This window comes from Apus apus, chromosome 3, assembly GCF_020740795.1.
Source record: "Apus apus isolate bApuApu2 chromosome 3, bApuApu2.pri.cur, whole genome shotgun sequence".
NCBI lineage: Eukaryota > Metazoa > Chordata > Aves > Apodiformes > Apodidae > Apus > Apus apus.
Window position 1 is genome coordinate 3252252 of NC_067284.1, and position 17037 is coordinate 3269288.

Consider the following 17037-nt stretch of genomic DNA (forward strand, 5'->3'; position numbering starts at 1 on the left):
CTTATAGAACAGGTGTACTCTGAACACTGGGAGTGAACAATTGCTTTATTCGAGTTAGTAAACAGTTACACTGAATCACAAGGTGATCTGGATTTTCTTTTCTTTTTTTTTTTTCTTTTTTTTTTTGCTTTGTTTTTTTTTTTGCTTATTTTATTTTTTTTGCGGCGTTTTTTTCTGGGGGGGGGTTTTTTGGTGATTTTTTTTTTCTTTTTTTTTTTTTCTTTTTCTTTTTGTATTTATCAGAATGGGATACTCCACAACTCTCTTACCAATTCAGTGCCAGTATAACATGCTCTAGTGTACTTTTGGACTCTTGGCTACAACTGTACAAGTGCACACAAGTAAATTCTACCCTGTTATCCTCCACCCACTGATTGAGGATCGAATTGCACATTTCTCTTAACCATGACAGGAGAAAGCAAACAGTGAAACAGAATCATGGGGGATCTTTCTCACTTTACCCTTGTTTTCATTGGTTTGTCCATACCATTCTAATTATCATGAAAGGGCTATGCATATGGAGAGATTGTCTCACTGCCTTCCTGGATCACTGAAAACCATCAGGGTTGAAATTTCATCCAAGTCTTTCATGACGCCCAGCAAATATTCCCCTCAGATTATTTTACACCTTGAGGGAATTTTGGTCTTTAGTTCAACACTCTTGCTCTGTTCCCAAATGGGGCGCTATTTAGGGGAATTTAAAGAGAAAGCTGAGAAGAATAAACATTTACTGAGTTCTCTTGGCATTCAGTCTCTGAAAAACCACAGTATAAACTATTCATGCTGCTTCTTACATCTGTCAAATCAAAAATTAAAAGCCATAAAAGTGTAACACTGAAAATATGGCATTAGAAAGGATAAAGGTGGCCTTTGTAAAAATAACAAGGAAAGTATATTAGCCAATAAAATATTCTAACTCTTCATTTAAAAGTGCATCATGGGTAGGACAGAGATGACTCTGAAGCGTTGCTACTCCAGTATTACCCCTTTCCCCCATCAAAACTTGAATAGGTCCAAAACCATACAATGCAAATCACGATTCTTAAGTGTAGCAGCAAAACCACAGCAGTTTTTTTGAAGGAAAAAAAAAATAAAAAATAAAAATAAAAAATAATAATAATAAAAAAGAAATCCGTCTCATCGTCCAGTCTCAACTATCTGAACTTTGAAGTCAGAGCAGGAAAAGTACCTAGGTTGGTCCGTGTGGTTTTTGAAACCAAGGTGAAAAAATCCCCCCTCCCCCCCCCAGCAAGAAACCAAGAGGACAAAGTGTTCCTTGGAGGAGAAGCGGGGCGGTGGCAGGAATGCTGAGCACACTGTGCAGGTCCATGATGTGCTGTCTTCTGGGTCAAAGGCACCCGTGGGACCGAGGTTTCCTCAGAGGGGCTTGGTGACAGGAAGCTGCTCCCTTTGCTGGACTTGGAGCCAGAGGGGGTGGCGAGTGGACCAGCTGGTGTCCTTGGGTGGAGTGACGTGGTTTGCTCTGCTCCCTTTCTCCATGCAAGGTACCCTGTCGGCCAGTGCTCCTGCAAAGCAGACAAGGAGAGGGGGTCAGGGCTGGGGTGGGGGGGCTGATGGCAGGGGCAGAGACACCAGCCCCGTCGTCTTTGGCTTCAGCTGCCCCTGGTGCTGCAAGGGCCATGGGTACCCACAGGCTGCTGGAAAGGAAGGTGGGGACATTCCTGCCATAAAAAAAGCTGGAAAGCGATATAATAATAGTTCATTCTCTGGGTTTCATAGAGGGCCTTTCATCCTACACGAGCACAGGTGAATAATGATACTTTGCAGTGATACAGAACCCTTCACCCCTTGATCTCAGGGTGCTTTACAGAGCTGGGATGTACCACCCTCTGCACAGCAGAGGCGGGAGAGTGGAGTCAGAGAAGGAGAAGCATTGGATCAGTAACCCCCAGCACCTGGGATGGGGACAGAATGGGGAACACTTCAGGTGCCAGGGCTCCCCAGAGACACCTCACTGCTGTGCAGCTCCACGGGGCTGATGGGTCTCACAGAGAAACTGGCAGGGTACCCAGAGACAGCTTCACTCACACAGATACAGATCCCACCAACAGAGTGAACACCCTGGGAACTACCCGTGCTGTGCACGCAAACTGGAGACACCCCTCCTGGCCTTTCCTCAGATCCAAGCATACCAGGAGAGATGTATCTGCAGCACAGCCAAGCTGCTATGAAGGAGGCTGGGCTGGAGTTGCCCACAACCTCCTCCATCCTCTCTTGGGATAGTCTGCAACCAGCCTTGTGCCAGCACCATCACAGCTGCAGCACCAGGGGGCTCGGCCAGCGGGCTGACCCTGCCCAGCAGCACCACCAGAATTCCAGTACAGGCGTTTTAGGAAGCAAAGCAGAACTCTCACTGAGGCAAGCTGCTACCAAGAGCTGGTGTCTTCAGTGCCCAGTGCTTACATTTCCATGGACCAAACAAAGCCCTGCAGATCTTGTTAGAGCAGATGACAGAGCAAGGCAAAGAATTTCACTTGCCAGTTGTTCCCTTTTTCTAACTTGGTCCTCATTTTCAGGTCCATTTTTCTCCTGTTATCTGACCAGATGTACTGACAGCTTCTGTTTTCTTTCTTTCCTCATTTTTTAGGACTCAAAAGGGGTGCATCCCAGAGGACTTATTCAGACAGCCCCCTTCTGAAGCCCACCAGTGCTTTAACTGGGTGAACAATACCAGAGCAAACACAGCTTTATTGATTTGAGGCCTTCAGAAAGAGGCACGATAGCTCCCCTAAAAGAAGGTGAGCTTTGTCAGTGGTGAAGGCCAAGATCACAAAAAATATTTGTAATCATGTTTTTGAAAACCAAAACCACCTTCTCATCAATCTAATCCAACTAACAACAAGGCAGTGGTTATGAGCTCCTAATGACTTAGTTTATCCAGGGGCTCCTGGGTGATACACCATGATCTCACGTGCTTCAGCCTCCCTGGTCAATTGGCCCTGTAGACTGCCAAGCAGGAACTGTCCCCTCTCCATACACAGTGTGCTTTGGACTCTGTCTCTTTGGATGGGACCTGCTGGCACCTCAAGATTTGGACTAAAACTCTGAAGTACTTACTGGCCTTCATTTTGGTGCTGGGTCACATTTCCCAGTCTGCTCCACAATCTCCCCTTCCCACTGGCTCTTCTGTGATCCCTCTGTCACTGTGCTCATATCCCCCTGCTTCTCACAGCAGAGACTGGAAGGTACATGGAATATGTTGACCAGCATCAACTCCCAGAGGGTGGAGGCCACCATATCTCCCTTAAGGAGTAACATTTGGGCTTGAGAGCAACGTGCCCAGTGAGATGAGCAGCTTTGTGTGTAGAGAGAGCTGTGGACAAGAACTAGACTGAGAATGTGATGTGTTCACCTAACAAGTATTCCCAATAAAGTACATGACTGCTTTCTGTCCCTTTTTGGCTTGAAATCTTGCTCTGAGATCAACTAAAAAGAAAAGCAGAGAAAACAAAATCTGTACTATCCATATGAAGCCTCACTCTGCACAAACAGGTATTTTTGCCTGCTCCTCTCTTTCCATAGATCAATGGAAGTGAATTTCCATCCCTCACTGAGCAGTCTCAAATGGGATGGCACAGCACAGGCTGGGAAGTGATTTGGGAGGGAGGGCATAAAGAAGTTCATAATCCTTGATGCTTTTCTGCCTGGAGCAGCCAGCTAGCTTTTTAAGACTATTTTTAAGTCTATTTTTAAGTCTTTTTAAGTCTGTTTTTTCCCCCACTGCAGATAAGACTCAGTATGAAGGAGAGGGCACATTGGAGAGAAGGACCTTCCCTGTTGATGGGCTGACGTGGCAGTCATTGCATCTGATGAACGCATCTTTGTAGTGATCAGGTGACAGAATAAAAACCCATGTCATGCCAAGTTTTATAAAGAAATGAGACCACACTGGTCATCACCACCTCACAGTGAGACGTTACACACCTCGTGCCAACACGTGCACTGTGCATGGGCAGCACAATGCAGGCAGCTATTTATATCTCCCCAAAAAACCAAATTAATGTATGGAGAGTATTTATGATGTAAACTCTTTACCCCAGCTGAGCTCAACACACATCAAATATTGCTGATCAGCTAGAAAAATCATGTCAGGCACAAAAAATAAGGACTTCTCATAAGCATAAAGTCACAGGAGCTTATGTGAGTTGCACTGAGGTGAGCACACTTGGTTTGCCTGCTTTCCAAAGCTAAGCAGGTCTGGGCTGATCCTAGGATGCAGGACCACCTGGAAGTGTTGGGACCCTTTCTGTTTAACATCTTTATTGATGATCTTGATAAGGACACAGAGTGTATTATCAGTAAGTTTGCAGATGACACCAAGCTGGGCAGGCGTGTTGATCTGCATGAGGTTAAGGAGGCTCTACAGAGAGACTTGGATAGATTGGATTGTTGGGCTGATGTCAATGGTCTGGGCTTCAACGAGGCCAAGTGCCGGGTCCTGCACTTGGGCCACAACAACCCCGGGCAAAGCTACAGGCTGGGGAAGTGTGGCTGGGAAGTGTCTGGCAGAAAAGGACCTGGGGGTTCTCACTGACAAGGGGCTGAGCATGAGCCAGTGTGTGCCCAGGTGGCCAAGAGCCCCTGGCATCTTGGTCTGTGCTAGAAATAGTGTGAGCAGCAGCAGCAGAGAGGGGATTGTGCCCCTGTGCTCAGCACTGGTGAGGCCACACCTGGAGTGTTGTGTCCAGTTTTGGGCACCTCAATTCCAGAGAGATCTCGAGGTGCTGGAGCGAAGACAGGGGAGGGCAAGGAAGCTGGGGAAGGGCCTGGAGAATCAATCTGATGAAGAACCCTTGAAGGAGCTGGGAATGGTTAGTTTGGGGAAGAGGAGGCTGAGGGGAGACCTCATCAGTCTCTGCAACTGCCTGAAAGGTCATTGTAGAGAGATGGGTGCTGGTCTCTTCTCACAGGTCATTAGTGACAGAACAAGAGGGAAGGGCTTCAAGCTGCACCAGGGCAGGGTCAGACTGGACATTAGGAAGCATTTATTCCCAGAAAGAGTGGTCAGACACTGGAATGGGCTGCCCAGGGAGGTGGTGGAGTCACAGAAAGAGAACAAGTAGGAAGGCTAATTTTTACCCTACTGTCAATGAAGTGGGGCAAAAGGAGACTAAGTCAACAGGATGGTGACCAGCTCAAGCAGGTAACTTGGAGGTTTGCCTGGTTGGGCTCAGAGAGTGTCACAGTGCTCCCCTGAACTGCAGGTGACAGCTACGCTGGTGGCCTCTGTGGCTGTTGGTGTCACCTGAGCAATGGGCAGCTATCAAACAGGCTGCACCAACACTGAGCCTCATCTTTGCTCTATGCCCTGGCACTTGAGGATTTAAAACCTTGCTCAAAACGACACGGAGTTAGCGCATGGCAGATAGTTGGGCAAATACGGGAAAAGCTCCCCAGCAGGCTTCCCTCTTCCTCTTCTGCAGCTCTTCCCAGGTGCTGCTGCAGACTGAGCCCTTGGTGTGGTGGGAAGCTTGGGCCTGCTTGGCAGAGCCAACCACGGGAAGTGCTCCTTGCTCCACTCCTTCTCCGTGGCTCCATGCTGAGGAGCTGGGTAGCGCAGCTGTGTGGGCAGCTCCTGCTCCCCGACACCCCAACAATGAGCCGTGTCTGCCTGCTCCCAGTGCTGCCCCAGGAGCCAAGTGCTGCCAGGCTGGTGGCAAGCTCCTGCTGGCTGTGCTAGCCACCAGAAACAGCTGCCTCTTGCCCTCCCCAGTCACGTCCTGTCTCCTGAGAGGGGCCGTGTCGCTGACACGGCGGCGGGCACGCGCGTGCGTTCAGACACGCACAGTTCTGCCATGGCTGCTTCCCTCTCCTTCTGCACTCCATTGAACCTTTCTGTCTCCAGATTCACACCTTACTGTTCAGAACAAAAAATAAAAATCAGAGACTGGGTGGGGAGGGCTGAGGCAATGGTTGATGTGGGCTGGGATGGCAGAGCTTCCATCCCTTAGCGCAGCACTTAATTCACCCGGACAATGAATGCTGATGTGCTAAAAGAGGCTCAGTTCAGCTGGGACATGCATGGCCCTAGAGTAAAGGCACTGCAATTATTTTCTCAGGGAAACTGTTCTGAAGATAAACCACAAGAGTGCAGCTAAAGTCAGCATGGGAGCAAACTCAGCCCTGGAAATACTCCGGAATCATCTGTTACTTGTAATGGTTCTGTAATTCATTTTGTCGCTTTTGTTGGGTTGGGTTTTTTTTAGCAAATCTTAAAGCAGTTCAGTCTTCTTCATTAAAACCTTCCCCTTTGACTACTTGATGATTTATCTTTCCATGAGCTAACTGAAGGGATGACACATTGCAAGAGTCAGAGGAGGCCTTTAAGCATGGATGGGACAACATGCAGGGTCCTTAAGCACCAACCTTGGATTTTGAAGGTGGTGTTTTCCTCCTGCTCTGGTCTTGTAAACTACAGATCCTTCCCAGTTTTGGTCAGACAGGCAATTCAGGCTCTCTGAAATCTGAGCTGTAATCTGAGCAGACATTGTGACTTCAAGGAATGCACTGGGGAAGAGGCTTGGGATTTGCCCTCCTTTTATGCCTAGGCAGAAGAAGTGGTAGGGACAGCTTAGTCACTCCCAACTCTGAGACTGATTTGTTGCAGGGATGCACCAGAGGCTGTGCTTGCAACCCTATCCAGCTGCTTTACAGTCAGGGAAGGACCTTGAGGGAGACACATCAAGTGGAAAGCAGACTTGTGTCCTGATTCCTGCATCTCTTCCTTGAAAAGCCTGGGGGGAAATTCCATCCATTTCCATCTATGTCCAGCCCTTGCTGGTACATTTAGTACCATCTCTCACTAAACTCATTCCATGTATGTTAAATTGAAGCCTGAAAGTAGCTACTGAAGTTAGGAACAGGGCTGCATGTCACCATGCCCATCTTAGGTAGCAAGGGAATGGTGGAAATGCAGTTCCAGGCTCTCCTTCATGCTCCTGCACAGCTCAAGGAAAACCCACCTCTGAAAAGGAGGGAGCAAAGGAATCATCACTCTGGAGGAAACCCTGAAAGTCATGAAGAAGACGTGGGGTCTGCACTCCTGGATTTAGCAGGCAGGCTGTTCACTGAAGAGAAACAAGACAGAAATGAAGCCCACTCTACCTCTTTGAAACAGGGTGACCATCACACAAAACCCAGCTGTCTAACACCAGTCTGCTCTCCACTGCTTTGTTCCAGCCCCAGCTCCATGGGAGGGAACACAGCATGAGGGAAAAGGAATCTCCATAATGTACTTCCATAAAGACAGTGCTCCCCCCAAACCAGGAGTACATACAGTCTTGGCCAGGGTGAACATACAGCATTTCTCCATAGCCAGTGGAAACAAGACCCCCTGAATTCAGCAGAATGCAGCTCCATACTCATGGAGAATGGCCTGGGCTGTTGTACAACATCCCCTGGACCTCGAAGCAGCAACACAACTTCACTGTGCAACTTGCTCTGCACAGACCCAGGGGATATGGCACCTCCTTCCTCCTTCAGGTTTGGATTCTCCTGGGCAAAACAGCTGCCACCAGGGCCCTGTGCTGCAGCACTTTGAATTTCCATTTCCTCACGTTCCCACCACTGCCAAGCTTTTTGTGAAAGCAGCTGCCCCCCAAATTGCATGGATTTCTCCTTTCCTCTCTTTGTGGTACAGGGAGAAGAGAAGCAGGGCCTTTCAAACTTTAACCCAGAGCAGGGACCAGTTTCTCCTTCCCAAGTTGTCCTTCCCAGCCCCAGGGGTGCTCCAGATCAGGCACTGTGTTCAGTGCTCTGAAACCCATCTGGGAAGAGCCTCTCTATCCACCAACTTTGGAGGAAGGCAGAGGAGACCAGTCTTGGTAAGCTATTTGAACATTTGGGCTCAGTTCCCCAGATTCTCCCATCAGTGTTGCTGTCAGGTTTCTCTGCTGTTATCATCCTTCCTTCCTCATCTTTATCATTTTCTACATTTCAAAGTAACAACCTCCCCAGAACCTCTCTAAATATTCTCTTCATATAATTTTTCACCTTTTCAAAAACGTCTCTTACAGTTTAACCCCTGACAGAACAATTGCTCAGCAAATTCATTAAACTCCTTTTCACCTTCCAGTGCCTGAAGGGGCTCCAGGAAAGCTGGGGAGGGGCTTGGGACAAGGGCAGGGAGGGAGAGGACAAGGGGGGATGGATGAAAACTGGAGGAGGGGAGATTGAGGTGAGACATGAGGAGGAAATTCTGGAGTGTGAGGGTGGGGAGAGCCTGGCCCAGGTTGCCCAGGGAAGCTGTGGCTGCCCCATCCCTGGCAGTGTTGAAGGGCAGGTTGGATGGGGCTTGGAGCAACCTGGGCTGGTGGGAGGTGTCCCTGCCCATGCAGGGGGTGGAACTGGATGGTCTTGAAGGTCCCTTCCAACCCAAACCATTCCGTGATTCTATGAACCTATGCATCTGAACTGAAGACAAAGCCAATGTCAACCAGGCCTTCCATGCTGAGCCCCATGGCACCATCCTTCTCCAGGCTTTCACTGACAGGTGTTCTCTGGCTCACATCTCGGGGCATTTTGAGGTATGTATCCATGTCACACAAACAGGAACATGCCACCACAGCTCTGCACTTGTCATCTCAGCTGTAGCACCCACTGTCTCTGCCCATGGCCCCTACAGGACGTCACAGAGCCTGCTGGGGCCAGATCCTGCTTCACCCTGGGGTAACTGGTTGTATCTCCACAGCAGCAAGGCAGCCCATGGCCCTCCTGTTAGTGCAGCACCTACCAAAAATCTGGCAGACCTGTTTGCTTTGCCCCCACCAGTGCTTCCTGTGCAGATATGCCAGAAGACAGGATTTGCCTTTATGAAACAAGCCAAGTTTTCAATTAATTCTCCCATTCTGGGCTGGGATGAAGCTGAAACTTAGCAAGGAACTTTTTGCAAAAACAACCTCCAAAAAACCAAAACCAAACCAAATCAGAAAAACAAAACACAAAAAAACTAAGCCAGAAGGAAACCCAAATCCAGACAGTCTCTACTGTCCTTCCCTGAAAACAGGCAACCACTGTGATGTGATAACCCTTCTTTAAGCTGCTGATTTTGTCTGCATCAGGATAGAAACTTGAACTTGAATTTCAGCAGGCTCCTGTGGGCCCAAACCACCAGGCTTTTGGCTATTCTGAGGTGCTTCTCAGTTTTCTTATCCAAGCTGATCTCTCCAGTAAAGCCAGATAAACAGCCAGAAAAAGGCAGATTAACTGTGGGTAGTGGAGTGGAGGAGGACGAATGGTGAGGGTGAAAGTCTTGCTGAAGAGCAGCCCACACCTCCCTGTGAGAGTTCTCCTCAACTGGGCAATGCCTGGGCCTGGCTTTTTCATCTGAAGTCCAATGGTGGGCCACAAAGGAATGACAACAACAATAATAACAATTTTTTTTTTTTTTTTTGCAGAAGCAGCATTCAATCTTTTTAGTGAAAAGTTTCAGCATCCCCACTCCCTGGCAGTGTTGAAGGGCAGGTTGGATGGGGCTTGGAGCAGCCTGGGCTGGTGGGAGGTGTCCCTGCCCATGCAGGGGGTTGGAACTGGATGGTCTTGAAGGTCCCTTCCAACCCAAACCATTCTGTGATTCTACGATCAGGAAGCAATCAACCTGTTCCCATTTTCCCATGAATGACCTTTCCACATCCATAACCATCCAGGGCTGCATCCCTGCCACCATCCCCATGGGGTTTCTCCCTGGTTTTCACAGTCCCCATTCTGGTTCATTTCAGACTAATCAAGAGCAGATGCAGACTCATCCAAAGCCAAGGGAGCATGCTCAAGTGGCCAAAACCTCAGGTAGACTATACTGTGGGGAAGGAAGAGGAAAAACCCACCCAGAACACATGAGGAACAAGTGGGTGAGACTTGGCATAGACCTTGGTGCAGTGTCAGGCACCTTAGGGCATCTTCCACTGAGTGACCTCCCCTGGATCCAACGATTGTTTTAGATTTTCTCCATCTCCCATCTCCCCAGCCCACCCCAAGAAAATAGGAATAATATTTTTACCACCAAGATAACCAGTTCAGCAATAATCACTAAACTATTTCAAATAAAACCAGAACTGGCATTTAAATTGCTCTTTGAAAGGCAGGGTCAGAATTCAAATTTCCAGTGACCTCATCATGTATCTTCTCTTTTGTACTAGTGTTGCAGAATCTCTCAGTTGGAGAATTCCCATGGGAAAGGGGTTTGTTTCCCCCCCCCCCCCCCTCTCCTTCTGGATAAGCAGCAAAATGAGCTCATGAAAGCTTATAAATATTGGGAGCAGAAGCAGGCAACACCAAGTTTTACATTTAGCCACTTGGGCTCCAAATAAATAGCTGAAAATTGCTCTAACCATAGGGTTCAGTATCAATCAGCCAATGATGGGATGCAGATCTTTCCAGAGAGCTCGGAACCCAATAGTTGTTTCACTCTGCGCTACCCAATCCCTCAACCCCCTATTTGATTTTATTTTTGTTTTACATGTGTGCTAGAAGATTACACAGCCTGAAAGACCAAAACGGGGACTGGAAGATGGAAAGTAGCAGAGAGTGGAGACAGGCTGGGAGAGTTGGGGTGTTCAGCCTGGAGAAGAGAAGGCTCCAGGGAGACCTCAGAGCACCTTCCAGTGCCTGAAGGGGCTCCAGGAAAGCTGGGGAGGGGCTTGGGACAAGGGCAGGGAGGGAGAGGACAAGGGGGGATGGATGAAAACTGGAGGAGGGGAGATTGAGGTGAGACATGAGGAGGAAATTCTGGAGTGTGAGGCTGGTGAGACCCTGGCCCAGGTTGCCCAGGGAAGCTGTGGCTGCCCCATCCCTGGCAGTGTTGAAGGGCAGGTTGGATGGGGCTTGGAGCAGCCTGGGCTGGTGGGAGGTGTCCCTGCCCATGCAGGGGGTTGGAACTGGATGATCCTGAAGGTCCCTTCCAACTCAAACCATTCTATGATACGATTGTACGATCCTCTCAACAAATGCAGCTCAGCCTCTTTGCCTCTAGATAATTTGTTACTGTAGCTTGGCTCAGCTTTAAGAGAGCAATATTTCAGAAACACTTGGAAAAGCAAGCCAGCTGCAGGGAGGATATTGTTACAAATTGAGACACATGTTCTACAGGAATACCATTCTTTTCAGATACCAGAATCCTGCCCGGGGAAGAAAAGCCATGAAGAGGAGTCAGAGGCAAGACCTTGGTCTGTAACGTACCAAGGGTCTTCAACTGGCCCTAGAGGCACCGAGCTCTGAGTGCACAGAGTGCTGCACAGGATCAAGCCCAGATATTTAATTAGCTGTAATTTTCAAGGTAGAAGCGAATGCTAAATGGTTGAGGGTTCTGCAAAATGTCAGAGGTTACTTCAATTCACGAGACGATCGAACGCCCTTCCCAACACAACCTCTGGTCCCGGGAAGGAAATGCAGCTCGTTATCAAAACAGTGTCAATTAGTGGGCCTCAGCCACGAGGCCACGGCTGATGGAGGTACCCAGGAACATGCTTAACTTGCTTGGTTTGCCCTAGGTGACCTGCAAATAGACAGGGAGAGACTCAGAAGGTAATACGGAAACAAAAAGTGGTTTAGAAAAGCCTGTTTGTCACAAGTCTCGCTTCCTCCTCATTCCTTGCTCAAACAGCTTCTTCACTGAAATCTCCCTGCTTTCTTAATGAGAATTTATCTTAACATCTGTTCCTCACTGCTTGATCGTGCCCAATTTTTTCGCAACCACAGTCCTCAAAAGTGTTTTGCTCCTTGCTGACCCACTTTCAGGTACTGTTAGTACTGAGAAACAGTTTACAAGCTGCTCACAGTTGTTCAGAGCTCACCACCCCACGCTGAAGTTGGCCATGGCTGTCTCAGGGTCAGGCTTCACAAAGGCTATTAGGTGCTTAGCTCCTTCTCAGATTTCATCTTGGCCTCTGAATGCAAAGGCAATCATTGTCTCAGATGGTGCTTTTACAAGGGTGCCTGTCTGTTTTACTACGCTCTTTGTTGTTAGGGACTCTGAATTTAATCATCAGTTGTGCTTTTTCCCCTCATAAACTGTCCCTGTGCCACTGGCTTTGGTAGCTCGACAGCACAAGAACAGACTGATGAAGAGCTAGATTTGCACTTAACACTTTTGAATGCACGTGTTACACTTCACACTTCTGAGCACAGCCAAATCTGCTCTGCACCAGCTTGAACAAGAAGAACATCAGGCCTTGCGTGTATGAAAGTGCCTGGTCAGTCTTTAAAGCCTGGCAAGGAATTCTGAGTAATTGGTTGTTTCAATAGGAATGTGGCTTGTACCAGCTTAAGGCATGACATGGGTAAGATGCTTATTTCAGTTCAAACCATTTTCATTTCACCAGACAATTAAAACTAATAAGGGCAAGCGAGCACCAAAATGATCTCTGAAGTCAGTGGTCCCAAGTCCTGGGAGCTGTCAGGTTGGCTACAGCCTCCAGGAGCCACAGGCTTTGCCAATTTCTGTGGGTCTGCCAGTTGATCCTCAGCATCTTTTGCTGGCTGAAGCTCTGGCCCTGGCTGCCAGCAGCCCCAGATGCCCACAGCCTTTGCAAACCAGACCAGGTGCGGAGATTTTCTAAACTGGGTTCAAGAAGCTGGTTCCACATTTGAAACACAGGCCCTAGGAGGTTTTGCAGGAAAGCAGGAGGAGCCCAGCAGAGGTGAGCACTTGTCCCTTTGTTTCAAGGAGCGTGCAGGGACCTGCAGCCACGAGCCTGCTGCTCACTGCCACAGAGATGGAAGCTTGCCCTCCCCCTCCCTGGCAGCAAGAGGTGGGAGCTGAAAGCCACTCCATAAGTGTGTCATTTTATACTTCACCGTTTTGAGAATCTTGGTGGTGGTGGGTTTTGTTTTGTTTCTGGGAAATCCTTTTTCTGATTTAATATAGCTGAGAAGCTACACAGGCCATTTGGAAACTTAAGATCCCACTGCTAGAGCCAGGCAGCTCTCAAGGGCAAAGCTTCAGTTCCAAGCAAATGTGTTTAAGGCTTTGTGGTGTTAACAGTCTCTCCTCTCCCCCTTCAGATAAATGGAAAATTTCTGTAAGCTCATAAGAAGCCAGGTGAAGGAAAACTTCTGATCCAGAAGAGTAGGTGTTAAGTGTACAAGTCCAATTACACTGCTGATTAGAAGCCGTTTAGCACCAGTGGCACTACATCCAGTGAACATCAGCTCAGGTTCTGGCCCATAGTGTCAAAAAAGATCATTAGCATAAAAATGTGTTTAAATATGTAAAATCTGTTTTCAAGTTTACCTTTAAGGTCAAATTCTGTCCTGCTCAGAGGAAGGAGGGCAGGGTAAGATGTTGGTAGATAGATGCTGCGGTGACAGGGGAGCAATAAAAACTCTTAAGGCAGAAAAGGATTTTAATAGCTATGCCCCTTGCCTCGGGAATCCTGACCAGAGCAGGAAATCTTGTGCTGGACCATTATGGGCAGGGCAGCTCACACTGGGCCATATATTAATTCTGCTCTGAACTGGAGTGTTCTGCATGTTGTGTATGTTTACGACTACAATGTATGGACTAGACAGCTGGAGGTTTGGGTCTGTAACTCAGCAGATGCCGACCCCAGGACAGAGGGGCTGGCTCTGTAGGTGGCCACACTGCTACAATTTCCATTACTTCTGGGAGAAATTCTGCTGACACAACCAGAAAAACTCCCTTCTGCCTTCAACCTAGGAGTGGTCAACACACACACAGAGTCTCACACACACAGAAGCTAGCTGTGAGTTTAGCATGTGCCACTTCATTTTCTAATTTAGTTTACCAGAACTATCATGTTCAATCCAAGCAGACCTTCGTGTTTCCATTTATTTGATTTAGGAAACCTTGACACCAAAACTGGAAGGTTAAAACTGATCCTGCCTGGATACAAAGCTTGCAGGCAGGCAACACTAACACTGCTAATTTTAGAAACTCACGTTGCTCAAGCTTGGAAAAAACCCCACTCTACAGAATATTCACCCTTCATTTCTTTATCATAGTAGGACTCTGGCACCAAGACATCTTTTGCTGCTTCTTTGAACTGCATCAAGCTAGAACAGCTTGACAGTCCACATCCTGATGGAGAGACTAAACTTTTACATCAAGGATTATGTTGCTGATTAGCACTTCCAATAATCAAGTAATTGGTATATTAAATAATCCAGAGTTTGGCAACTTGCCCAAAAAGGTCACGCTTGCATTGATTCCTTTTCAGAAAGTCCATGTTGCCATTACATGAATTCTATCTGTCTGTCTAGAACTCTAGCGTAAAAAATATTTGGCTGATTTCCTTCTTTTGATACAATTTTATGGGAAATAAAATCCAGGAAAAGTTGCACATTAGGGCAGTATGTTCAGATTTTCCAGCTAGGGTAGGTGGGGAGCAAGAGTGAAAAAGACAACTCTCTGGACTCTTTCTTCTCCCGGGTTAGCACGTCCAGTGCGATCAACACAAACCTCCAAGGGCCCAAGTCAGGACAATTACTGGTGCAGCTTCTACCCTCTTTGTATTTTAGTAGGATTTCTATGAGGCTGAGTCCCTCATGAGGGATCTTACCCACAGCCAGACTGCTGAAGGAGCAGGGTTTTACCTCCACCCTTCCCCAGGCCTGGGCAGGAGGAGCTCATGGGAACGATGGAGGTCAAGGCTGTGGTGTAAGGGGCTGCACCCATGCTCTGCTCCCCCTGCTCATCCCCTCTGTGCAGACACAGGCAGGCTCTGAGCCTTAAGTAGCCTTCACAGACAGACTGCTGGCAGGCCAGAAACTTAAGCAGGCCCTCTGCTCCCCTGGACTGGCTATTACCAGCACTCGTGAAAGGAGGGCTCTGCATGAAACCAAAGATTCCTCGCCTCAAACCAATCATCAGAGCTGCACAAATCACTTGTGCGTGCCTTGAGAGGCTCAAAAGCCACCCCCATTTCACTGAGGTACCCACTGGAATGAGCTGGTTACCACGCTGTTTATTTCTGCAGAGTATTTTGGGTGTCCTCCTTCCTTTGAAGCACACAAGCATCTGGGTCTCCTCTCTCTTCTGCACAGAGACTACATCGTTTCTTTTTGTGGAGAAAGGAGAGGATGACCACAGACTGACTAATAACTCTTCCACACCGTGCTATGCCACTGGACAAACCCCAGAGGCATGGCTGATGCCTTGGCTGGGCTTTTTTAACTTTCAGTGTCTCTAGGGACATCTATGACTGTGCCAGTCGCCCTAAGTTTTCTTCACAGCAGGGAGAAACAGGCACTCCTAGGGCACAATTCATCTCAGCTTCGTTGTTGACTTCAGGATGATCTCAGCTGCCTCTGTGAAGTGCCTGCTTCTCTAGGATGATTTTAAAGAGGGTTTAGACAATTAGCTCAGCTGTGTCTTCATTTCAGATGTCTATATTGGGTCAGACTAATCTTGCCTGGCAACCTGAAAACTTTCCTGCAAGACAGCCCTGTACACTGAGACAAAGGAATGTATCAAACCCTTGGTGAATGGGAAAATGGTTATTTCCAAGTGCCAGTTATTGACTTTTAGAGAATACAAAGAGATGAGGACAATAACTTTGAGATAAAACATCCTTCTTATCTTTTCAGTGCAGCTTGTTCAGTTTGCCCCCTTCCTCTGTCAAATACTGCCTGTGACAGCACGTATAATTGTGTCAACAGGCAAAAACCCACCACTCAGTGAAGCCAGAACTCCCTCTGAGTTCTAAGGCTTTGGCTCTGGATGGTGCTCAACCCTTCTTGGGATCAGGACCTTGGGAAGGTGGCATCACTGCAGCCTGGGTGGTCTGGGCAAGCATAAATAGAGGCTAAGAACCAGCCTGGCTTTGACTACAGTGCAAGTCTCTTATCACTGTCTTGAAACAAACAGCAGCTCTGGGGAGCTGGAGGGAGGTGGGAAAGGAAGGGTTAACCACGGCTCTCCTAGAATTAAATAAAAGGGATACAATCAAATTAGTGGCCTCCTCACTGGATCAAATTGCAATCCCTAGGTAAAAGCATGTGTACATTTATGAAGAGACAACCTTTCAAGCTCCAAAGGTGGCACACTAGGCTTTGCAATAAAGATCCTGCTGCTGAGAGGGACATGTAGTCGTAGGGGCATCCCCACCAGCAGGGCCTGGGAGCGTGTAAAGATTTGAAATACTCATTTGACTTCTGAGTTACTGTATACGTTGGTTTTTAGTCCAAGAAAGTGACAGTTGTCCTCTGCTCTAACAAATGTATCTTTTAAATGCATCAGCACAGGCCGAGAGCACAGAACAACGGTTCAGTTCCACCGAAGAGAGGAAATAAATGCTGTTTGGGAGCAAGGGAAGCAGCATTTCCAGCACTGCACTAACAAATAAAAAGGGACTCCTGACTATGTTTTGCTATCTCTGATGGTGCAATCACCCTGCACTGATGGAGCAGGGAGATGCTGACACGGCTCGGACATGGCTTCAGGTGCCCAGCCCTCCAAGGCCACGCTCGCTCGGCACCGCTGCAGCCGCACCGTTTGTGCCACCAGGGACAGGGATTCACTGGAGGCTACAGAGTATTCCAGGGATTGCAATGAAATCTGGCACGTCCCCAAGGCACATCCGGCAAACCCACAGTATTTTACTGCTCAACAGATTTCTCGTGACACCCACCATGTCCCTGTCCCTGGAAGCAGCTCACCACGCTTGCGAATCTAAACAAACGCAATTACATTCGTTTCTTGCTCACAGGTTGGAAGCAGCTGACAGATAATTAAAAGTACCAGTTTTACAAAGGTGCTGTTTTATCAGAGGGAGGCAGTAGGCTGGGAATAGGCAATGAAGGGTGGAGGAGTTTCTGCCTCTGGAGCATTGTCCTTGGACAAGCCACAGTTGTTGGTGGACTCTACCCGTGTCTCTGCCTTGCTTTGCAGCCCTACCAGGGAGCACACGTAACAGCCACGGGGCTGAGGGAGACCTCGCCTGCTTTTCTAAGGTGGGAGACTTGCACTGAAGGCAGATAGCTCAGGTAAGAGAGTTAAACCCCATGACACTGGGGTTGCTGAGATAAGCTACAGCAGGCAGGTCCCAAGAAGCAGGCAGTGCC

At 48.1% G+C, this 17037-nt stretch overlaps 1 protein-coding gene across 2 annotated transcripts in view; it reads right to left on the reverse strand.

Moving 5' to 3' along the window:
- Positions 1-223: 223 nt before the first annotated feature.
- SOBP (sine oculis binding protein homolog) overlaps positions 224-17037 on the reverse strand; it is a 120433-nt gene continuing 103619 nt past the window's right edge. For both annotated transcript variants that reach the window (XM_051613099.1, XM_051613098.1), the window contains one exon: positions 224-1526. The gene's annotated coding sequence lies outside the window, so the exon portion shown is untranslated. The remainder of the gene's footprint in view (positions 1527-17037) is intronic.